The sequence below is a fragment of the Rhinolophus sinicus genome, linkage group LG03, assembly GCF_036562045.2.
Source record: "Rhinolophus sinicus isolate RSC01 linkage group LG03, ASM3656204v1, whole genome shotgun sequence".
Taxonomy (NCBI): domain Eukaryota; kingdom Metazoa; phylum Chordata; class Mammalia; order Chiroptera; family Rhinolophidae; genus Rhinolophus; species Rhinolophus sinicus.
Window position 1 is genome coordinate 30,146,393 of NC_133753.1, and position 7,618 is coordinate 30,154,010.

A 7,618-nucleotide genomic window follows, 5' to 3' on the forward strand; every position below is an offset into this window, starting at 1 on the left:
CCCTCTGCTCTTACTTCCCTCCCTCTTTCCTTTCCCTCTTCAGTACCTCATACGATAATCAAGAAGTAAGATCCATTTAGCTTAGAATAAAGAGAGCCCTATTTATGTCATTCTTTAGGTCCTATCGGTGATCTGTTCTCTATGTATCCTGTCACCCCATGAAGGAGGTGAGTGCAGGAAAGCTCCCGTGTAGGGTCCACAGAGGGTTACTCTGCAAACAGCACTGCTTATCAGGAGCTGCCTGGAGCGGGTGACTCAGAGAATGGCCCAGCAGGCTCTGGTTGTTGCTAGGAAACCACGTTCCCTTATGGAACCTAGAACAACACTTGAAGGTTGTCCCTGATAACTTAGAGGAAACCAAGAGCTGTCAGAAAAGGAGAGGGAAAAACAAAAGGCTAAAATAAAGTGATTTTCTTTGCCCAGCACCCAATGACATGTGTTTATGGGAATTAGAGACAAAAATAGTCAAAAGAGAGGTTGGTATCGTTAACAAAAACCACTTTACCCTTGCTACTTTTGATGTAAAAATGTACTTCGAGGACATGGCCAAAAAGATTTTTTCTGTATAGTCTCCAAGTTTTCTGGAACTTCAGCCACGGAGGAGTCTGGGGAAATGATGCAGGGCTCTCCCCCCCCACCCCATCCCTGTTCACACTTGATTTGACGTCTCCAGTTGCTTGGTTGGCCACCTTTTGGCAGGGAGTGCTTCCCTTGGCCTCCAGCACACCTGCAAATCAGCGTTGCCCAGATACACCCAGAGGAAAGAGCAAAAGGAGAATAACAGCACCATGCAGCAGTGGTTCTCAATTGTGACAGTGTCCGAATTACCTGGAGGGCTTCTTAAACACGGGTTACTGGACCCTGTTCCCAGAGTTTCTGATTCAGGAGGCCTGGGGGGGTGGTGGTGGTGCTGAGAAGGTGCATTTTTAATAAGTTCCTAGATAATACCGATGCTGCTAGTCCCATTGCTTTGGGACCCTCTGCCTTAGACTATTAAATCTTTCAAGGAATTGCCATGTTACTTAACTGATGAAGAAACAGGTTCAAGGAAGTGCAGTGGGTTGCCCAAGGTCACTTAGCTACTTGTGGTGGCCTCAAACCCAGGCTGCTTGAAGTGAACACCAGTACTTTCTCCACTACAAAATGCTCTCTAAGCAGTGCCCCTGAAAAACTCTCCAGAAGGCTCCACATGGCCACCAATAGGGGTGGTCCTACCAAATGAATGCCAAGTTACTAAATCCAATCCTGATAGGAACAGCTTTGATAAGGAAGCCAGAGAAGCCAGAGGCAGTTTGCAAAAGGCTTTGTGTTCTTCGCAGTGTTGTCTCTCATCTTTCTAAATACTATAGACAGAAAAGGAAGCATGTTAAGGAGCAGACACAGCTAAGCCAGGCTCCGATACCTTTCCAAAAAGGCCTGCCTCCAGTGCCATGCTACCAAACTAGGGCTGCTAGTGAGAAGTCCCATTGGCTTTGAATTCAAACCAAGAGGCAGGTCCCCTCTTGCCACCCACCCATTCCCACTGGCCGCTGTGAGTGCCAACATGTCTTCAGAGATATATTTAAAACTTAATAAACACACAGTCTTCCCACTTTTGCTTGATATAGGCTTCATCCACTGTCAAAGCTAATTGTAAGCTGCGTGATGCAAAAAGAATGCAGGTCAGGAAGCGCCATATATTAACAAGGCCTGGATAAAGCAAAACTGGATGGTGGGAGGGACGGGGAATGGAGTTTGTCTTTGGTCTCCTTTTCAACTCTCATGACTCTCGAAGGCCGTCCACTCTTCCCTGCCCCTCTTGATTTCTATTCCTGTATGACCTTGCTCTTTTTAACCTTCAGCTAAACTCTGCTAAGGTGTGAGATTAATTTTAATAAATGATGTTTGAAGACTGAAAACCCTCTAATGCTTGAAAAAATGAAGCTCAAGTGATTAAATATTGGGGGTATTGGGATCTTAGGGGAGGATCACTCAGAATCAGGACCTTACATAGAATTTTTTTATATTGTATCTCATAGGTAGCCACTAGTTTGTCTCCTGCTTAGGCTAAGACTTACATTGCGTATTGATAATACAGACAGAGGCTCATACCTTAGGCACCATCCCTGGTATTTGCAGTACTTCTGTTCTCATAAGAACTTTGTGTCCACTAGATGGCATTCAGATAGAGCTTGCGGACAAATTTGTATTTCTATAGCTTAATTATGCTAAGAAAAGATGAAGTGGAGAGTTCCTCCTTCCTGCCAGGGTTTTAGCTTTGTTTATATTGTCTCTATCTCATGGGGTAAACTATGTGTTGTGACTACTACCGAGTGAGTGCAGACATACATGACATTTTGCTGTGTACAGTGCTTTATAATTTTTAATGTGCTTCACATACATATCCCCTTTGAGCTCACTTCTTGAATTTATGGAAATTATCATTTCCATTTTACCTCTGAGGAAACAGAGGTTCAAATACATCAGCTAGATGGTAGCAGAGTTAGAATTTGAGTCTAAACCTTTCGATTTCTGATTCCAAATAGTCCATAGTCCATTCCCAAACAATAAATCAGGGGTGTAGCATAGAGGAGACAGAGGTTGGCTGGGTTAGTGGGCAGAGAGGCCATTGGAGGACTAACTGGATTTGGGACATGACTCTAGCTAGCATATGAAAGTATCCAAAAGGGGAATATTATGGTGCCAGCTTTCCTTCTGGTGCTATTAGTGGATGTCATGATTTGTGTGCCTTAGGTCCAGAATAGCAGGGCAAACAGCAACATACTGTGGCCTGTGACTTTCAGGAAGTCAGGAGAGTAAGAAAATGTGGGTGGGGCTGGCAGAGGAGAAAGACAGTACTTAAAATGGAGCAGTGGGTTCTCCTCTGCGATTCCACTCATGTAGTCAGGATCAGTCCTGAGAGGGTGAGGAGGCGCCTTCAAAATCACTAGGAATGCAAAAATGACTGCGGGCCAGCAAAAGGGCTCATGCTGACCAAGGTCCCCCAGGAATTATCTGTATGTTGTCTGCTGACTAAATGCTCTATATAAGTGTCACAGTGTTGTGTTTCATTAATATTGTTCAGTCGTTGAGTGCTTGTCCTATATTTCAGATGTTCCCAGGGATGCTAGGAGAAGGAATTATGTTAACCAGCAACATTCCATGCATTTAATTACTCCTGGGAAATAAATATAGCAATAGTGTTGACTAAGGGGTTAAGAGAAGAAGGAGGGTATTTCAGGTGTGGGGATTAGCAGGCGTGAAGCTACTAAAATGGGAATGAACGTTATCTGTGGGGAAAAGTAAAATCCCCTGCTTTGTGAAAGTGGAGAATCTGGGAATAATAGAAAGTAAGGTTGGACAGGTAACGAGACTGGATTATTGGGCCTGGTGTATCACATTGAAGAGGGCTGCCTTGATTATGGGCATAACTGAAGGTTTTTAAGCAGATGTCATTTTAGGAAGACTATTCTAGCAAAGCACAGGATGGTTTAGAGGGGGAAGAGCCTTGGGTTAGAGAGAAAAGACATAAGGCTACTGGAATAATTTTTATAGGAGATAATAAAGGACTGACCTTGTATGAAAATGGAAGGAAGAACAGATATGAAAGACACTAAGGTGAATCTCTTATTACTTGCCTATAAGAAAGTCAATTGTTTGGTGAACATATTGTTCCCACTGGGATCTTGTGGGCAAGAAGCAGGTTTTCATGCTACTCTCTTCACCTCACATTCTTGCTGCTTATTTTCCCAGTGTGGCCTCCTGTTGTCTTAATGGAGCAGTGGAGCTCTGCTCATTAAAACTGTGCAGCACATTACAAGTATCACTCATTTTCACTAACTGATTTGATAGCATTTCAAAACTGCCAAGTTGATAAATTAGGCACTGTGCTATTTTACACAATCTGGAGTCTCAGATTTAGGGAATTTTGAAAACTAGCAAATCCTGTGGCAAATGGCAGCACCTGCTGGCAAATATGAGATTACAGGCTAACTCTAGTAGGCAACGTAATGGCTCAGAATAAGATGAACACAGCAAAGCTGCAGGAGCTGGAAGGGTGGAGGAGAGGATCCATAGGCTTGGGAGAAATCAATGTATTCCAGGGAAAGATGGCAAAGGCACTCAGATGGCAAGAAAACCCCAAAGTTGAAGGAGTCAATACAGAGAATTTTTAAAGACCTAATATGTGTCCATCACTATGCTAGGTACTTGGTCAACATACGTTTGGTATCAAGCAAGGTTCCTGATCTCACAAGTGATTTTACATTTAGAATGACAAATTCTAAAGATCTAAACGCAGCAAAAACTTCTTTTAGGATAACAATGCAACCATCATTTCAAGAGTCTGACTGCCCTCCCGAAACCTTCTTCAACAAAAATTTTGTATTTAATGCATTTGAGAATTATTTCCCCTTGAAAATATCATATTGGAAATTGATGTGTGTATGGAGAGTTTGGGCATGGTTTCACTTAAAGTCCTTGTGTTAGAATTCATACATTCTGTAAAGCCAGATATTCTAGAACATATGATTCTCTTGCCTGATTCAAAAAAGATGATACAAGTCTTCATAATGTCTGGTCATAGATTTTCGTGGGGGGGGGGGACTGGTGTGTAAGAACACTTCATAGCTTTTTATTTGTTTATATCCCACCTTTTTTTCCAGAAAGGATTTCAGCCTACTTTAAGGGAGAGGAGATCAGCAAACCACACAGAACTAACTGTGGGCAAAACTCTATACTACTTACAGGGAGGAATGAGGGGAGGCGTGAAACATAGTGATTACCCTTAAAGAATCTGGTTGGGAAGATAGGAGGAGGTTTAAAAAGTTAGTGAATAATAAAAGCTTATCTGCTAGAATGTAGTAAAGGGCATAGTTTCTGGATTTCAACCGCCTGAATCAAAGTCCTGGCTCCGCAGTTGTCTAGATGGGTAACCTTGGGCAAGCTGTGAGAGCTCTCAGTGTCTGATCTGTAAAAGGGGGTTAGTACCCGTACCTGTCTGATGGGGTTGTTGTGAGTTTTAGATGGGTTAACAGATGTAAAGCACTGTATAGAGCCTGGCATTAGTAAGCACTCAAACATTGCAACCATTATTATGGAATGTGGTAAATAAATGTCCTATCCGGCAATCTCTGCAAGAGTTAACTGTAAATCCTTTGGGGGAAGTAGTGATATAAATAAAGAAATAGTGTTGAGAAGAAAAGAGCACAGAAGGATTAACTGGGGAAGCATATTGGGAGGGTGGTGGGGGTTCATGTAAGCTGAGTCTTTGAAAAGAAGTAGGATTTATATGAGAAAAGAGGCAGGCAGAATGGCCCAAATAGCAGCGTAGACACGGAAGTGGGTGTTTCCTGTTAAAGGGACAGAAAAAGAGGCTGGTCTGACTGGAGCAGCATGAACCTAGAATGGAAGTAGTTGAAGCCCTACAAGGGAAGATTGCCGAGGGCCTTGAATATCAGGCTGACAGTCAGAACTTTACTCTGAAGACTTGAGAACTACAGGTGGAGTTTGAAGGAGGGAGTGTGACACGCTAGGAAAATTAATCTGTGCTGGAAAGGTGAAGGAGGCTGCAAGGCCAGGAGACTGGTTAGGGATTGTAAGGGGGGAAAATAATTTTTCTTCTACTCTTCTGAGTTCTTAGCTGAGATCTCTGCAGTAAAGACACATTAATAAGAGGAAAACAAATAAGTTTATTAACATATATGCACACAGACATACAAGAAATCCAGGGAAAAGCGAGTAAATCCCTAAGGTGACATAAAATTCAGGCTTAAATACCATCTTAATAGGGAAAGGGGAGAAGGATGTAGACTTCTTAGGGGAGAGTTAATGGTTTTTAGCAAAGATGAATGGGCCCTTAAAAGAATAGATGGAAGGTATGATAATTTGTGACAAGGTGTCTGGATGTAGTGTCAACTTCTAGTCTCTCTTCTTGTAGTAAGAATCCATTTTCCCTGTTTGATGAAACTCCCTGCGGAGGGGATCTATGACAAGTGAGTTTCTTTTGGGGGATCTTACTTTTGGTAGATTAGAGGAGTTCAGAGAAAGCCTCTCCCTGCATTTGCTGTTTTTCAAGTGCCTATAGCTCAAAAATAATCAATATACCCAAATTGCATATTTTGGGGGGCCATGTTCTGCTACACTTCAGGGTCAAGTTAGTATAGGACTAGAAGTCCATACTTCTAGGGGAAAGGCCGATGGAAGAATGCCAAAATGAACCTCACTAAGGAAGATCTGATGACGTTGACTATTGGGGCCATAGGAGGGGTAGGTGAGAGCTTACTGTTTGAAGCTGGAGACACTGGGATAGTTGAGGTATCAAGTGAGCTTAAGAGGATGTTGGGGATGTCACACATGATATTCTAGACATGTTGAGGTTAAGGTGACAGGAAAATTTGAACGCTCAATGTCTCGGATAGCCTCCATCAAGGGACTCAGCCAAATGTCCCTAGCAGTTCTGGAGTAGAAGGTCTCCTTGACTATGGAGCACATCCCTGGACAGAAATCCAAATGATTTTCTCAACTTTTCATTTTTGGTCCATGTAATGTCATTACAGGACTAGTGATTTCACTGCGTTTAGGCTGGATCTCAGTGGCATTTGTCTGAACTCAAAAAGCACTTGAACAAGGTAAAGTTTTCATCATTACTAGTACTACGTGTGGCCCATCCATCCTGGCTAATTCGCATTCAGGCTTTTGGGCTGACTTTCTGCCTGAGGACCCCAATGTCTTTCCTTTCAATTTAGTATTAATATTAATGATGACCTCTAGAGCAGGAAATCAGATCAGCAGGCAGAATCAGATCTGTTCCTTAAAGGGTTCCCAGTTTATCCAAATGTGAAGGTCTGGGGGTATTTTTGTTTTTCAGGTGAAGTCTGGTAAGTGATGAGAAGAACTCCTTTCCTCAAGTGAAAGGCCAATGACATTTGTGATGGTTCACTCTTTGCAACCACATTTAGCAGCGCACTGAACAGTGGTTCATTAAGCTGTACGCAGCTGGGTAGTGGCACCAGCGGCTTCTGAGGGCACTGGGCTGAGATGGTGGCTTCACTGTGCAACCCCTGAGTTTGGGACCATTTAGAGCTCTGAACAAAGAACAGACAGAGGAGTGAGTGCAGTGACATTGAACATAGCCAGATTTGCCCTAACATTGAATTAAGGCCATCGGCGCTGAAATCCAGAAATAGTAACAGCATTATACATAAAACAAGGTGGGGTAAATTTTGAAGGGATCATTTGTTTTCCCATTTCAAGGCTTGAGTGGTCATGTGTAGTAGGGATAGGAAGTAAAGTAGAAGTAAAAATTGTAATCCATAGTTTGGCCCAGCTGCGAAATTGTGGTTAGGTGCATTTTAGTAAGTCTTAGGTTTTTACCTAATTTTTTTTTTTTTCTATGTGGCATTATGTATGGGCTCAAAATTCTCTTAAGGTTATGGAATTTCTTTTGTCTATAATCTGTTCACTCGTTCTATTTGTAAGTCAGCCATGCTCCCAGTGGCAGTGAGCTCAAATAGCTCAATATGCTTTGAGTCATACTTTCCATTTTTATAATTTTTACTTGTTTCATAGTCTAATTTTAGGCCTGATTTATTTTTTCATCTCTCACTGCTCTATGAATAAAATTCACAATGCCTTGATT